Source organism: Peromyscus leucopus, chromosome 3 (genome assembly GCF_004664715.2).
Source record: "Peromyscus leucopus breed LL Stock chromosome 3, UCI_PerLeu_2.1, whole genome shotgun sequence".
Lineage (NCBI taxonomy): Eukaryota > Metazoa > Chordata > Mammalia > Rodentia > Cricetidae > Peromyscus > Peromyscus leucopus.
The window spans coordinates 143,136,887-143,153,908 of NC_051065.1; the positions used below are offsets into that span (position 1 = coordinate 143,136,887).

The 17,022-nt window shown below is 51.6% G+C and overlaps 1 protein-coding gene across 7 annotated transcripts in view; it reads left to right on the forward strand.

Moving 5' to 3' along the window:
* The window catches only part of Tspan9 (tetraspanin 9), a 180,664-nt gene that overhangs the window by 57,774 nt on the left and 105,868 nt on the right, over positions 1-17,022 (forward strand). For 6 of the 7 annotated variants that reach the window (XM_037204119.1, XM_037204117.1, XM_037204121.1 and 3 more), the window contains one exon: positions 313-416. The exons of the other annotated variant lie outside the window; for it this stretch is intronic. The gene's annotated coding sequence lies outside the window, so the exon portion shown is untranslated. The remainder of the gene's footprint in view (positions 1-312; positions 417-17,022) is intronic. 7 annotated transcript variants of the gene reach the window in all.

A 17,022-nucleotide genomic window follows, 5' to 3' on the forward strand; every position in this document is an offset into this window, starting at 1 on the left:
CATGCCCTGTCCCTGGAACCAGTCACTGCTATAAGGTTCCCTGCTTTTACTGGAGCCTGGGGTTTAGAAACCTGGAATGGTCATTGCTCTAGGGTGCCCTGGCTCCTGTTGGAGAATGGCATTTAGAAATCGGGATGCAGGCCCCAGTGTGCTTATTGCTGACAGGCTTTCATAGCTTCCAGGGCTTCCCAGAGAATAAATCTAGGAGACACCCTGCTGCCAACAAGGCCATGTATGTATCTATATTTATTTCTATCTATATTGTTAAAATTGTGAGTTTGTGCTGATTTTTAATTGCATTTAATTTGGCAGCTTTGCAGCTGGCAAGAACTTGGGAAATCAAATCCAAGCTGTCCCCTCACCAAGGATAGTGACTGAGAGGACTGGTGATCCAGCTTGAGTGGCCCAGGTCAGAGGTAGGTTTGGGGCTGGAACTTGGGTTTCTGGATACCTGATGTATTGGTTATTTTTCTATTGCTGTGATGAAACACCATGACCAAGGCAAATCACAGAAGGAAGGGTTTATTTGGGGATTATGGTTCCAGAGGGATAAGAGTCCATCACAGTCATGGCTCCGTAGTGTGGTAACAGGCAGGCATGATGGCAGAAATAGCTGAGGGTGCCCATCTCAAATTATAAGCAAAGAGAACAAATTTGAAATGGTGCAAGGATTTTAAACTCTCAAAACCTGCTCCCAGTGACATACTTCCTCTAGCAAGGCCAGATCCACACCTTCCCAAATGGCCACCTACTGGGGATCAAGTATTCGAATACCCAAGAATATGGGGGAACACGTTATTTAAACTACCACACCGACAGCTTTTGATAGTAAGTGAATATGGTGCTTTGAATAGTGCCCACCCTCTGCATTGATATCTACTTGGAGCCTGTATGTTCTTCTAATTTGAAATAAGTGTCTTTGCAACCATAATCAAGCTAGGATGATCAAATCCTATAGGGTTGGTCACACCAGATTAGCTGGTGATGGGTATTCATCTAAGACAGAAATTGAGGCACTGACACAAAAGGAGAATGTCATTTGATGACAGAGACAGAAAGGGCTGCCACCTACATCCACATCTGAGAGAACAAGAAGGAGAGGGCTCCCCCAGCAGTTTCAGAGGTCTGGCTCTGTGGACATCTTGGCTGTCTGGCTTCTAGAACTGTGGGACATGAATTCTGTTGTTTGAGGTATCAGGTGGTGAGGGATCTCACACGGTGGAGCATCCGGTGGTTATTGCTGTTCTGTCCTCTGCGGACAGGAGTATTCACTTACTGTCAAAGATGTCAGATGTGGTGGTTTGAATAACAAGTCCCCCATATTCTTGGGCATTTGAATGCTTGGTCTCCTGAGTTGGGATTCCCAGTCTTCTCAGTCACTATCCTCTGTGCAGTTTCTCACCTCTGGGTGCCCTGGGCTTTGCACCGAGGACAAGACTTCACGAGTGTGTGATTCTATGGCAGGGTACCCCTTCAGTGCAGTTTGTACTGGGGCCAACTGAGGATGCAAAGGGCTTGGATTTTTGCCTTCTGATGGTCCTCACCCCCTTCCCTTTCCCCAAACCTTAGTTCTATGAGGCTGGTCTCCTGCACCTTGTCTCTTGCCTTGCACAGCTCGAGGGCACCTTCCAGCAATTCTCCTTACATCACATATCTAGCTCATACCTAAGATTCTCCTTGTGCCCTTTTCATGAGCGCAGGCAGCCTGGGGCATCCTTTGGTGTGTGGTTCACTCTGTGCTCAAGACCCCCAGCCACTCACATTTGCCTCCAGGCTGAGCATGGCTCCAGGCTCTCCTGTCTCCTAACTGGGCCTTCCATGATGCCCTTGCTCAGCATTGCTCACCTGGCAGCTCTCTCACTTGGGAAGTGGCCTTTTTTATGTCAGCTTGTTTTGACTCACAGATTTGATTGAGCACTTCTGCAGGACAGGGGCCATGGTGTATCTCAAAGATGTTCTGCTTGAATTGGTATGGGTTGTCTTTCTACTGGTGGGGGGAGGGGAAGGAGGCAGAGGAACACCCACATCAGCATATCTTGTTGCCTTTGGAGTAGAAGAGTCTAAGCTCTGTAAGGGGACCTTAAAAAAAAAGCTGCAGTCTTACCACCCTGCATCCCCATAGCATATTCACAGCAAGGGCAAAGGCAGGGTAGGGACCAGGTGTCTGTGGCTTCCCAGCAGGCCTCTGCCAAGATCATCCTGTCCTGCTCTTTGCTCATTTCTCTGTCCAGATGGCTGGGGGAAGGCATGGCTGGCATCAGCTACAGTGATGTATGACCAACTGGGGCCAGAGCAGAAAGGGTCCAGACTATTAGGGGTGTCAGGCTGGGAAATCGGAAATTAAAGGCTGGAGCCATGGCCAGCAGAACCTCCCCTGGTGCTGTATTCTGAGATCACCTGCGGTGGGCTTCATTACCAAGGGTACATGGGAGGGAAGGTCTGTTGGCAGGCCTTGGAGACAGATGGCTGCGGGCTCCAGCCCAGCCTAGCAGTGAACCTTTGGGCACTCAAGTCCTTCAGGCACAAGCACAAGAAACTTTCCTCCACTCTGAAGCCATATATATGCCCCCTGGCAAGCCAGGGTCCACTCTTGGATCTCAGTCTTGTCATCTGTAAAGTAGGAATTGTGGATGAGAATATCTTTCCGTGATCCCATCCTTGCCATAGCCTAGATATGATCTACAGTCATTCGAGGTTGTGGCGGATAGTTAAGGGGGCAGGCCAAGGGGCTGAGTGAGGATTGGAGCCCATTGGAGAAGGACAGCCTCTCTGTGGTGTCTGCCCCCCTCAGGGAGCAAAGGTCAGGAAGGCCTCATAGAGATGGGGGTCTCTGAGAGGCAGAAGAAAGGGGCTTTTCTTTGGCTCTTATCCTTAGCGTTGTTTGTCATTCCATCCACCGTCTGTCTACCACCCTCCATCTTCTTACAGGTGCTTATTAAGTGCCTGCTGTGTTAGGGGCACGGCTGTGAGGAAGACGGGTTTTAGACAAGCTGCCGCACATGCGGTTCATAACAACCAGACTCAAGGTTCAGGGGCCTCTGCGCTCTGCCCTGCTGCCACGCTCTGCCCTGCTGCCGCGCTCTTCGCTTCCCTCCACTCCCTTCCAGCCTCACTTCTTTGCATCTGTGGCCTTTCTGTACCTCTTTAAGGCTGGGATTCTGGGCTGCTGTTGGCCAGAAAGGTGAATTGTGCTAGCTCCTGGTGCTTCTCTGTGGTGGGACCACTGGGGGATGTGGGAGCCCACAAAGGTTTCCTAGTGAGATCTGAGCTTGCTTTACCCAGCAGGGCTGCATTAGGGGATGGATTGACCACGTGCATGGTTAGCAGGTGTTTGGAAGGGTCTACACTTGGCTGTGCTAGGGGGAGGTCTTTTGCTCCACCCCTTGACATTCCTTTAAAAGCCCTTTAGAAGAGACCGAAGGGGCTGGTGGGTTTTGACCCAGGCCCTCCCGAGGCTGTCCTGCATTTCTGTCTTTCTTCTCACTGTCTACGTATCTCTTTCTATCTAAATATTTCCCAGTTCTCTCTGCTCAAGAGTATCCTAGTCATAAAAGTGGGGGCTGGTCCCCCACAGGGGGAGGAATATTGATGCCTGAATGCTTTATCAGAGGCTGCATGGCTGAGGGCATCGTGCTTTTTTGGTTTCAGAGCTAGACCTTCCTTCCTTCCTTCCTTCCTTCCTTCCTTCCTTCCTTCCTTCCTTCCTTCCTTCCTCCCTCCCTCCCTCCCTCCCTCCCTCCCTCCCTCCCTCCTCTCTCTCTTTCTTTTCTTGTTATTTTGTTCTTTGAGACAGGGTCTCCCTGTGTAGCTCTGGCCATCCTGGAACTCACTCTGTAGACCAGGCTGGCCTCAAACCCACAGAGATCCACCTACCTCTGCCTCCTGAGTGCTGGGATTAAAGGTGTGCACCACCACTGCCCAGCTAGACATTTCTCAGCATGCATCCTGGCACTACCTTGCACAGGTCACCTTCCTTCTTTGACAAAGGGCTTAACCACGTTCGTCCCATTTTAGGAACATCAGGTGGGAAAACACGAATGAGGGCACCTGGGTGACACCGTGACTGCAGCAGGCGCTGAGTTCAAGCTGGCTTTCTGTCCCTTCTCTTGCTTACCTTTCTGCTTGGGTTTGTGGCCCGGTGCTTGTGGATCTGGGCTGGAGATCAGGGAGGCCAGGAACTGTGCAGATCCCACTACAGCCTGACACTAGGCAGGGCAGGAGAGTTGCCGGGCAGCAGGAGGTGGTACCCTGGACAGGATGCAGACCTTGAGCTAGGAAAGGCCAGGAGCCTGCCAGGGGCTAGAGAGAATGTCAGGCATCCATGTATTCCAAGAATGAAGTGTGATGTGACAGCTGCCTGCTGTGTCCTGCTGGGTGTGGGAGCCAGAGAGACCCTCAGGAAAGAGGGAGGTTGGTGGGCCTGCAGGACCCTGGACCCTGGAGGTTTCTCACTCCTTTAGGGCTGCCACCAGCCCCTTCTCTCTCTGTCCTCTTCAGGTTCAGTGTGAGCTACTTTGGATGCCCCGCCCTCCCCTTTGGTGTCCATTGCCACACCTGTAGCAGCTTTCTCTAGTCCGCATGTCAGGCTGTGCTCCTGGACTGCGTGTTGAGAACACTCACAGTGCATCGGGTGTGCCCCAGGAACTGAACTTTTGGGTTCATTTTCTTTTGGTTAATAAAGTGTAAATATTATTGGCCACTTGCTCCAATGGATGCTACCACACACTGGTCCACCTGTGTGTGGTGTGAGGTGCCTTCTGAGATGTGTATTCATCACAAGATTGTACACACGTTCCGGAAACCTATATGGGATGATAAAGGATGCCCTCTGTCTTATTAGACACACTTGGAAGCTGAGTGAAGGGTTGGCATGGGGGCACAGTACAAGTGCCTCGCATATGTGGGGGGCACGGCTGAGCCAGGCAGCCGTTACAGTGGGGACTTCTTAGAAGAAAGGCCTTTAGGGCACTTGCCTCTGCGGTCATGACTGAATAAATTAATAGGCCTGGAGGAAATGAACCCAAGTCCACAGCACTCATTCAACCGATGTGGAAACTGAGGCTCACTATATAGTGGGCATTAGCATACCATCCTTTTGATTTTCAGGAGCTACTCCGTGGCAGCCTTTTTTGGCAAACAAGGGAACTGGAAATTGAGGTCACAGAGGAACTGATAACTTGGTTTTAAGTCTGTGGAGATTCCCAAGTTTGGTTTGTAAAGGGGCATGTCTCCTAGGCCTCAGGCCCCCACCCACTCACATTGCAAGGCTGCGGTATTGCCATATTTTCTTGTCTGGAGGCAAGGGTCCTGGTTTTGTCCTCCATGACCTGGAGTTGGCTGGTGAGTGGGAGGGATGTTGGGGGTGCAGGATGTGTGAGAGGGCAAGGTCTCTTAGGGTCTTGGACATGTAGCCTTACCCTTTTGTGGCCTTGCTCTCTGTGGACTCCACAGACACCTGCCTGCCTCTGAAGGACCAGGAGGAATTGTGGAGCAGGGTCAAAATGGAGTCGCGTGCTCGCATTCCTCCCGTAAGGAGAACCGTGCAGAGGAGACCCTTGTCTCTCCTTCCTCTCCAGCGCCGGCTGGGACTCTGCCCAGCCGGGGAAGGGCCCTCCCTCCGTCCAGCTGTTGTGCGCCCCAGCCCCTCCTCCACTGCTGCAGCTGTCCTGGCTCCATCAATCTCAGCCAAGGCTGCGGGGAGGATGGGGACAAGGAGAAGAGGGGCCTCTTGCATGTGTCTGGCTGAGGTAACTGGTTCCTGCTTCTAGGGGAAGTGTCTCCAGAGGGAGGAGGCTTTGGCGGGGTGGGGGTGGGGTGGGGTCGTGGTGTTTCTGCCCCTGGCTCTTGAGTAAATCATGGGGTGTGGGTGGCTCAGCTTTCAGCCCCATGGCATGTGTTTTTCTGGGAGGTCATCTTTCTTTTTGGAAAAAAAAAAAGTGAACCGTGAAGGGGCTTGGCATGTCCTGGGTTGCTGTGATTTCCATGAACACATGAAAGGGTTGGCCAGGAAAGGGCTGGGACCTCTGTTCCTCCTGGTCTACTAGCCTGACTAGGTGAAGCTGTGTGTGACGTCAGACTTAGGTGTGTGGCCTTCAGTGTAGGTACATTTTATCCCAGCCTGCACAGGGCCAGAGAGATACCTGACTATGCACCAGCATCATCAGTGTGTCTGGCCCTGTTCTGTTTCCTGAAACAGAGTCCTTAAGGACTCTAAGGACCTTGCATTCTCCCTGAACTCAAGAGCAAGATGAAAAGTAAAAGAGGGAAATAAGTCTTTCCTCATTGTATCCACTCACAGTGTGGGGAAATGTGGCCATCTGGCCCTCGCTGACAGGTAGCAGCATCATGGCGTCCTCTGGAAGGAAGGCTGTATGGGAGAATCATTTCTTTCCTTTCTCTTTCTTTGTTTCACCTAGTCCAAGTGCAGGACTGAACGACTATTAGTCAAGTAGTAGACATCAGTGATTCCAGGCCTGGCTCCGAGTTAGAGACATCTGGGAAGCTTGTCAATAATTCAGATTCCTGGGCCTCTGTCCCAGACCTCTGAGTCTGCAACCTGCGTCTTGAAAAACTTTGCCAATGATTTCCATGCAGAGTTAGGTTTGGGCTAGACCAGCTTTCCCATCTTCCAGGAGGAACCTCCCAGGAAATAGACTTTCATGAGTGTGTTCACTGAAACATGCTATCTTTTGAGACCCAATTGTTCCCTGAGCCGTTGTCCAATGCATTCTGTACTTGGTGAGTGTCGGTGGTGTTCTAGACACAGCTCAGGCCAAAGGGTGCAGACAGTGGGAGTGGAACACTTGGTTTAGTTGCGGTACAGACGAGAGAATCCACAGTTAAGATACAACGAGAAAAGTGGGCTGCTGGGGACCCTCACTGGGCTATTGCGTTCACCTGGTTCTTACATGAGGGACAAGAGATGCCCAGGGAGACAGACTTGACTAAAGCCACCAGAGAGTTTATTTTTGTTTGTTTTCTCCTTTAAGGGGAGCCAGGAGGTGTTTCCTTTGGCGAACGTGGTCACAGACCTCCAGATAGGAGGTGGAGGTGACCGGCAGTCCTGGCATTAGTCTTGGTTTCTGCCATGTGACGCCAGTGAATTTTTTGAGTTCCCGCTCTTGCCCGTGGTGTGAGGCTTCTACCCTGCTGACCTGTGCTGTCTGCTCAGGGAACACCATTTTCCTTCTCCCCTGTCTTCCTGGGTCTTTTCGGTGAGGACAGTATGCGTTTGGACTTCTCAGACTTGCTGGGCCTTCTTAGCTGGGGGTTGCCTCATTAGTTAGTTCCCACATAAGGGCAGACTTCAGTGTGCCAAGTTCTAGGCACTGCAGGAGAGAGAGGGTGGGTACCACCCACTTCACTGCCCCAGGCTTGTTCAGGCCTTCGGGGGCCAGCCCTCTTCTGTGCCTTTTAACTAGATAGTCCCTGCACAGCCCCAGACACATGCTGGAGCGCTCAGCACGCCTGCTTTTCTCAGGAAGCTGCCTTCACCCAAGCCTCCGTCCTCCACTTGACATTAAACTCTGTCAACATTTTTTCCCCATGAAGTTCTTCCTCCTCCTGCACAGTCCCCAGTCTCCAGCCGGCTTCTCAAGCCAGGGACATGATTGGATTGCAGTTGCTAGCACTTCCTGGAGATAGGTCCCTGAAGAGCCATAAAAATCCAGGAGTGTTTCTGGCCCCCTTTCCATGTAGATTGTAGTGCACTGTCACGCACCAGCAGAACACGTGTGTAGTTTCATGTGTACACTTAAGTGCGCACATGCACATGCATGCATGCTCACTGTGTGTACTTGGCCTTGAGGGGACTTTCATACTGTGTTACCTATGCATTGTGTTTTCTGGGTACCACTCTGAATTCCTTGAGCAGATTTTCTGACTCCAGGCTGTGGAGGCCAGCCCCCCCCCCCATACGTCATCAGAGTGGGCACTGAGCCCATGGCAGGGTGGATTTGGGTCTTGGCCGTACTGCATTCCTGACATTCTTTTCTCACAGGAAAAGTGCCTGGAAATAACCCAGGGTTGGGATTGCCTGCCTCAGGAGGGGCTGAGGCTGCCACCCCGCCTTCACATTTGGTCCCTCTTGGCCCCTTCAGGCCCTTCCCTCCCACCTCCTCTTATGGCAGATGCAACCAGCTGGGTGGCCCATAGGGCTGCACATGTCCATCAATAGTTTAGTGACCTGACCAGCTCCACTGCCCTCTTCCCACTCTTGGTGGCTGCCACCCAGGTGCCCATTCCCGGGACTTGTTCTACACACCCAGATACTAACCAGCTGGGACGGCGATGAGTGACCTCACTCTTCCTTCCTTCCTTCATTCCTTCCCTCTTCTTTACTTATTTAAAAAAGAAAAAACCTCGAGCCAGCCTGTGGAACTGAACAGCGAACACTGGAGCAGTCAGGTATAAATGAATCTCCTTGCAAATGGAGGGCCCCACAGGATTGGGTTTGATGGGGCCTCTTGCCTCAGACGGCTCTCAGCTCTCAAGGAGGTTCCATTCTCCTCCTGCTTTCATCTCCAGGGACTTCATAGTGGGAAATCTCTCCCTGGGGAGTCTGATCTCATTGGAAACTGGAGGCAAGGAAGTCCTTCCCATTTCCCAAGGTGCCAACTCCTTGTCACAGTGGGTGGAAAGGCACCTGCTACCTCACAGCCCCTCTGTGCCCAGTCAGCCAGGAAGCTGGTGCAGAATCGGTTCTTCTGGTTATCCAAATGGCCCCAACACTCAGCTCCTCTCTTGCTAAAGGATTGGCTTCATGCCATGACGGGCTTGGCTTTGGCATCTGCCTGACCCCTTGGTAATCTTCCTGCCTTTCTGCCTCCACCTGTGTTCAGAGGCTCCAGCAGCAGATGAGACAAACTGTGTCTTGAACGGATAAAGGACAGTTGTGGAGACACATAGGGGCCCAATCATGACGTCACTGTGGGTCCATGGGTGAGATCTCTGCTGCTCTGGGCTGTCTCTAGCCTGGAGGCCAGGGTCAGTCACTGTCTTTCGTTATTATGGCATCAGAAGATGCACTGGAAACCACTGTGTAAATCACAGAGCCATAGAGGGTCCTGTGCATGTGGCAGGTGGGGACCCAAGGGTGGCAAGAAGTCTGTGCCCAGTGTGGAATGCTGTGGCTCTTTGATAGACCATGGACAGATCGGCGTGCCTCCTTTGAAGCTCCCGAATCGGCCGACTGATTGATGACGCTCTTACTTTGTTCCTGACCCTCTAGCACTCCCACAGGCCCAAATGCTGCAAAGATTTCCCACCTAACTCTCACCACAGTCTGTTTTGGGATTGTGCTAGTTTATTTCAGGGTCAGAAGCAGCTGGGCATTTATAAAAAAGTATTATTGTCTAAACCACGCTTTGTAATAAGAGTGCAAATCAAAGAGATAGGAGAAAAGGCCTCGAAAACTATCATCGTGACATCACGACAGAACTTTCCATTAGTTCATGGTGCCTTCAGCTCACACTTGCTTGCAAACATGTTTCTGTAGTTACAATGTAGATAGGATTTTGCATTGTTTGCTTTACTTAATATTCTACCGCAGACTCCATCACATTTAGACTTTTAAATGGTTCATAGAATCACAGAGTGTTTTCCCAGTAGTTGGCTTAGTTTTCACTCATCTAGATAACAGTGCAGGAAGATGCATTAGTATATGTTGCTCTGTGCGCGTGCGTGCGTGCGTGCGTGCGTGCGTGCGTGCGTGTGTGTGTGTGTGTGTGTGTGTGTACACATCTCTTTATCTCTACTCTCCTTTGTGCTGTTTCTCTAGGACAAATTGAGAGGCTCGGCATTCTTTCATTCTTTCCTAGAGTAACGGAAGAGCTTACCATGGGCTGTTAAATACCAGCCGGAAGTCAGGTGCCTGAGAGCAGCCCCAGATTTAGCTCAGATCGCAGTCTGATCAGTGTCTGTCCTCACAGACTGCCCTTGGGAAGTCAGTCTGGTGGCAGAGACCCCGTTTTAGAGGCTGGCAACTGCACTTTTGTTGTAGCTCTGGCTTTGAAGTCTTCTGGCCTTGGTGTCCAGATTGAGAGTGTGTTGCTCGGCTGATTCAGGAATTCTTTTTCATTTGTTTGCTTGAGGCGGGTCTCCTGTAGCCTAGGCTGGTCTAAACTTACTATGCAGCTGAGGATAGACTTGAATTCCTGATCCTCTGTCTTCATCTCCCGTGTACTAGGATCAGTTACACCGTGGAGGCTAGAGTCAGTCATTCAGGAATTCTTTCGTGCACCTTCCTGTCTGATGTCATGGACGACTGCAGGAGAGATTACGCTAGCTTCTACCCACAGGGAGCATGAAGTCTCCAATGACGATGTCTCAGTGCATTCATCGACAGTGAACTTGATGCAGGGCTGAGGACTCGGATAAGGTGTGCAGAGTGTCACGGCGAGGCCCGTGACAGACTGAAGCTGCTGCACATGCCCCATCTGAGCACACTCCTGCTCTTCAGGTCCAGCTGGGTGTTTACATCAGAATGTGAGCCTGCCATTGCCAGGGCTTACATTGTTCTTTCTCCCTCTCTGTGCCTTGGTCTTCCTCTTCCGTAGCAGAATGCCCAATCCTCTAGTACACAACTGCAAATATTTGGCTATGTAAAAGAGGAGCTGGTGCTTAAAGTCCAAATGGGAAACATGATTCTTTTGTTTTAAATAAATACTTAAGCACAACTCAGTTCCTGCAAGCATCTGGGCTCCAGGCCTGTGCAGCAGAAGTTGCCGCCACTGTGGACCTTCAGCGAAGCTCTCATTTTCCTTGTCCTTCTCAGGAATCAGTACCCGGGTTTGGGGTATCAGTGGTCAAACATGATCACAGGGAAATCCCCTTTGTAGAGGACTTTGTAGCAGGGCCTTCCCTAGCCGTCTGCTGACATGACATGGTCGGACAGACACAGTTGGAATTCTCCAGGATTTTTGGTTCCCAGGATCTTCTGTTTTTCAGGGGAAGTTTGAATTCTTGATTTTCAGGTAAAATCTCCTGGTCTGATTCTAAACAACTGGCATTTAAAAAACAAAACAAAACAAACAAACAAACAAAAAGATGCATACTGAATCAAATTTGTCTGTGTGCTGAGTCTGGCTTGGGGGTGTCAGTCTGTGGCCCCTGCTTGGTCCTTTTGGTAAGTTGTTAGGTTGAACATAAAGCCATAAAATTACTAGAAAGTCATGGGAGGTGGAGGGAGGCAACGTCCTCAAAGCATCGATGTCCTGGTCGGGAGCACAAGCGAGAGGAAGCCAGGCTGTCGTGGAGAGGCCACAGTGGGACAGTGTGTGTGCTCCGAGATGTCCTGTGGGTCATCAGAAGTCGCTGCACCTGTGGAGCTGTGGCGCTAATATGTCCTGAGGAGGTATTCCCTCTGTGCCTGCTCAGAGGTGCTAAGGAGATGAGCGTGTCTGCGGTTGTCTGTCTGTCTGTCTGTGTGGTACCACATCTCTCTTTTCTAGTCCCATTGAGTAAAGCTAGGCTTTGCTGGAGCAGCCTCTCGAGGCCAGGAGTTGGATCTGGGAAGACCAGATGGGGCAAATGTCCTGGATTTTCCCCCTGCCCTGTTCTCCATCTTGCTATGAGGGAGTCGTCCCCACTGGGTAGTTAGTGAGTATTTACTGCAGGCACTCAGAGGCAATTGCCAGCTCCTCCTCCCAGCACCCCTCTGAGATCTGCAAGAAAGATAAAGGGGTGTCTGTCTGAGGTGCTTTGAGCTCCTCAGGAAGCAGAGGGGACTTGAAGACACTGTGTATCACTCCACAGCTTCCCCAGATGACAGCCGTGACATACGAGCCTAGAGATACTTAAGAAATATGGCTTGTGAGGGAAGTAAACACCCTGTGTTATTTATTATTTATTAAGAAAACAAAGCTTTTCCCAGCTGGGAGGTTTCAGATCACTGACAGTGTCAAGTCCAATTTCCCTCCATCAACAACAGGTCGCATCCATCCCCTGCTGTGTTGTTTGTGCCCAGGACATGACTCTGGTGTGCCTTGGCCACTGGAGGGCTTCTGGAGAGGAAGGCACGGCGGACTGAGGCTGCAAGGCAGAGCAGCACAGATCCACTGTTCCTAATGCTGGACCCAGTGCTCTGGGACAGGGGCGAGGTTAGCAGTGGGAACCTCTGGCCGCATCCTCTTTATGGGGCAGAATCAAGGTGAGACTTGAACATGGCTTCCAGGCGTCACTGGAATCCAGGATCCAGTGATAGCATGGGGAGAGTAGTGGTGGGCAGAGGAGAAGGTGGGACACCAGAGGAGAGGGGCCGGGTCCAGGGCCTGTTGAGTTGAGGTCTGGCCAGCCCAAGGGCCAGCTTTGCCTTAAGCAGCTTCAGTACTGGAAGACTGGTACCCTGGTATGTGTTTCTCTCCCAGGCAACTTATTGGCAAGCTGGTGGGGGCGGGCCGGGGGGGGAGGGAGAGTTTTATTGTTTCCTCTAATTCAGGTAAGCGTGGCATAGGCTTTGAAGTGTGACTTAGGCTTTGAAGCCAAACAGATCTGTTTCAGTCTTCACTTCATGGCCTTGGATGATCTCTTTAACCTCTGACCTCCAGGTACTCCATCTATAAAGTGGAGACTGATGCTTACTTCCTAGGGTATTCCAGGAGGTGTAAAAGCTAGCATGGTTCTCGGACACGGAGCAGGCACCCAGTGGCTAGGAGCGGCTGCCGCTGTTGTCAGGGACAACCCAGAACACGGCATCTGTAGATGTCCCACGTCTCGAGCTTGACCCAGACCCCTCCACTCTCAGGCCTCATTTTCGCCTCCTCTGGGTGAGGTCTGTGCTGGCGGACATTGGCAGGAGGACCTGCTCTCCAGGACACATTCATGCCTGCATTGTCCGTCCCTGGCTGCATCCCTGCCTGCCATGTGATTATAGGGTACCGAGGGAGCTGCACCCCCTGATAAAAATGAGGCACCAGAAGGAACCAGAGCTTTTGTTCTCTGAGCCGGTCTATTGTGTCTCTCTCACCTCCCCTACCCCTCCCCTCTATCTCAAAAAAAAAAAATTTTTTTTTAAATAATAAAGAAGAGAAGAAATGGAAGAGATGAAGGGCTGTCAGCACCAGATCACAACACGGGCTCCAGGAGTTGGCGGCTTTTCAGTGCCTGCACAGAATTCCCTTTCTTTGCTTTCCTCAGCTCAGCCTAATTAAGATAAATCGGAGTGCACCCCTAGAAGGAGTTTTCTGCATCCCTGCCACCCATCGGAGCCCTCCCTCCAGCGCTCTGTCAGCACCCCTCCCTGTCCCGCAAAAGGGACCCCCAAAGCGTTCACCCCATTGCCCCCTGCTGTGGGCGGAGTCACCTTTCCCCAGCACCCCTTGGGTCACCTCCCACCCCTACCCTGGAACCTGCGGAGGGTCCCTGTTGCTTGTCTGCAGGCCGCGATCCTCAGTGTAGCGTGAGGCTCTTCAGAGCTCGACCTTGGCCTGCCTTTGCCTGCTTGTCCCCCGCGGTGCCTTGTAGACAGCATATGCTTCCACGGAGCGGCCAACTCTGTTTCCTGCATGGGTCTGGAAATTACCTGCCTTTGTGCCTCTGGTCACATGGCCCGTTGGCTTGGAAAGCCTTCATCCTGGTGGGATTAGGGCCATTCTTCAGGGATTAGTTGGAGTGCCAACTCCTCCAAAAACTGTATCTTGCCCAGGAGCGTGCTCTTGCCTTGCCTGGCACACAACGGATTCAGAATTAGTGCTGGGTTTGCTCACGGGGCCTCCCTGTCCCTGGGAGGGTCTCTTCCAGGGCCTCCTCAGAGCCCGCTGTCTGTGTCCCCTCAAGCCGTGGTGGAGCACATTTGCACTTTAATTACGCATGATCTAAGTTCCTCGGCATTTCTCTCTTTAAGTTGCACGTTCTGTTACTTTCCCAGCATTGTTTGTTCTGTCTGTGAGCCTCAGAGCAAGGGCCGTGAGGGGGTGGAGCAGAGCCTCTCTGCTCCCGGCTCTGCCCCGACCAGCTGTGGTCCTGGACGGGGAGCCATCCTCGTCAGGGTCTCAGTTCCCCACCTGTAAAACAAAGGGTGGGCCTTAGCTGGCTCTCAGGTCTGTGGATGGGATATTAGGAAGACATAATTTGTCTATCACATATTCCTTGCGCTTTGTGGACTGAGTCGTGTCCTCCAGAATCATAGGTTCACGGCCTAAGTCCCTGTCCTTCAGAATGTGGCCGCATCTGCAGAAGGGGTCTTCAAAGACGTAGTAATTCAGGGTAAGTGAGGTCCCGAGGCTGGGCTCCAGTGTGATTGGCGTCCTTACAAAGAAGAGTATGACGTCATAAGAAGACCGTGGGAAGACAAAGGGGGAGGTGACTGCTGTGGAGGAGCGAGGGAAAGCAGGTGAGCCAGGCCTCTCCAACGTCGAGCTTGGAGTCCGTCTCCAGAACCGTGGAAAGAACCACTTCTGTTGTTGAAGCCCTCTGGTGCCTTGTCACGGCAGCCCTGACAAAATGATGGCTCTGTCTCATGTCCGCCTCCCTGGCTTGGTGTGTTTAGTTTGTAGGTGTTGCCTCGTTTCTGTCACTCCCAAAAGAACCCTTGTGTTTTTATTTCCCAAGTCCTCACCCCAGCACATCTCTACACAATGTCAAATCCGAGTTTTGTCTCTGTGGATTGCCTCTTGTGGTCTTTTGTCCTGTTGTTAAGGATGATCTCTTTGTAGCATATACCAGACCTCTGTTCCTTTTCACTGCTGAGTAATATTTCAGTCTGTGGACATGCCCAGTTTTATCGAACTGTTTATCACTCCCTGGACTTTTAGATTATTTCAAGTTTTTTTCTTTTATGAATGAGGCTGCCTTGAACACTTATGTACAGGTTTTTGTGTGGTAGGCATGTTATAACTTCTCTTGGGCCTATACCTAGAAGAAGAATTGCCTGATAACTGTTAGCTTTTTGAAGAACCCAAGACTTCTTTCTGAAATGGTTGGGGTGTCTTACATTCCTGCCAGCGGTGTATGGACACTCTATTGTAGTGTATCCTCACTGGTTACTGTCTGACTTTCAGGACCACACCAGTTAGGGCTAAAATGGTACTTCCTTGTAGATAAGCGCTTCACCTGCGCTACACTTTCAGCCCCTCAGTATGTTTTCAGTTTGCATCTCCATGATGAGTGATGTTGAGCATCCATTTGTAGACCTATCTGCCCCTTGCTGTTTGGAATCCTTTTCAAAACTGGCTGCTTGTTTTGTTATTATTTGGTTGCAAGAGCTCTTTATATGCTCTGATTATGGACTCCCAAACAAGTCTCTAATTTGCAAGTATTTTCTCATGTTGTGTGGGTGTCACTTTCTTGATGATCGGCCTATTTTCCCCTGGAGCCTTTCACCTGCCGTCTGAGGAGAAGGGGGCGTGGCCCGTGGCAGCCCCCGGAGCCCCGCAGCTCCTGCACAGCACACTTCTGGGATGAGGTTTTTTTTTGTAATTCTATGTTTGTTTAACTTGTTCTTCACAACTCCCAGAGTGGTGCTGTGTGCAGCTGGATGCTGAATAATTGATTCAGGGGACAGTGAAGGTCAGAATGGGGAGCTTCCCTCACAGCAGAGGTGTTCCTGTCTCGAGAGACCTGCTGGAACCAACAGCCGAGAGCCTGTCAGCCCTCCTCTTACCTTGGAGAGAGGTGTGAGGCTCCAGAGTCCAGGGGCTGTCCCTTGTCGGTGCCCAATGGGGCTGCGGGGCGGTGACAGCGCAGACCAGAGGTAATGAATGTTCAGGAGGAAAGAAAAGGGATTTTCAGCTTTCTGGCTCCTTAAATCCAGCCCTGCTTTCGGGCCAGGGAAGGGCCATTTCCTTCCCCTCAGCACTTTCTTGGCGGAGCTGATAGGTCCCCTGGGTGGATTTAAGGGAAGTTAGTGACTCAAGTTAGGTTACTCCAGGCTCTAGGCTACACGCTGCCCTTCTCTCCCTAGGCCTCTTCCACCACCGAGGCTGGAAGCTCAGCCTCCCCACCCAGGTGATGTTGGGGGGCTGAGCAGCCTGTTGGCTAACCTGCTAGTGTAGGGCAAGAGAGGACAATTGCCTGTGGGAGGGGAAGGTCTTCCTCTAGGTACTGATGGATGGCTCCAGTTGTCCAGTGCCCAAGTGTTGTTTCCTGTGAGCTTCTTCCCATCCCTTTCCAGGGTCCATCAATGTGAAGTATTCCCATGCTCCTTTGTGCTGCCTTCTGCTGAGTCCTCGGCACCTGGGGACTGCCTGGTGCAATCTACCAGTGGATGCATGAATGGATGCCTTTGTCAAGCTGTTCTTCCTTGGGTGTTGTCCAGAGCCCTGCACTCACATTTGGCGACTTTTTCATCTCTCTTGTTTCAGGCCTCTGACTTGCCACTACCTCACTCTGGCAGAATGTTGGCGTGCGCATACGCCTTTATTTCATAACTGAGACACCACGCACAGGACAGGGCCTAAGTTCCTCTGTGCCTGACTCCACTTCTTCCCTCTCCGCTCTCTCGCACCTGCCTACTGTGGACATTTGCCACCCATGAGGCTTACTCTCCGCAGCACCCTCAGGATAGTGGTCTGCGGCCAGAGGGTTTTCCTGGGCTTCACATCCTGGAGTGGGAAATGTCTACGAGAGATGGATGTCAGTGTACAGTGTTCTCTATCCATTGTGTAGGATTTGCATATCTCCGCATAGCTAGCATCCACACGGCCATGTTCAGAAGGTATTACATTTGACTCTTGGCAGGAAGAACGGGAGCTGATAACACGTGGTGGTAATCCCTTGTTCTGCCCTGGAGGAGGCAGAAAACCTCTGGTGTGAGCTGCCGCCTTGGGGATGTTAGAGGCTCACCTGCTCTCACCGATGTCCTGATGTGGTTCTTGCTCCTGACAGGGAGGCAGCTCTGTTCTCTCTGCAGCCCTGGCCAGCCCTCTGCCACGGGTCCCGGCCTGTAGTGTGGTGCTGAGCTGGGACGGGGCCCGTGGGAAAGGCACTGAGATGACCAGCTGTGGTGCCCTTGGTCGATGGCCCCCCGAGGTGGGGCTGTAGTGCTCATTTACACAAAGCCCCCACTGGGAGCAAAGGGAGGGAGGA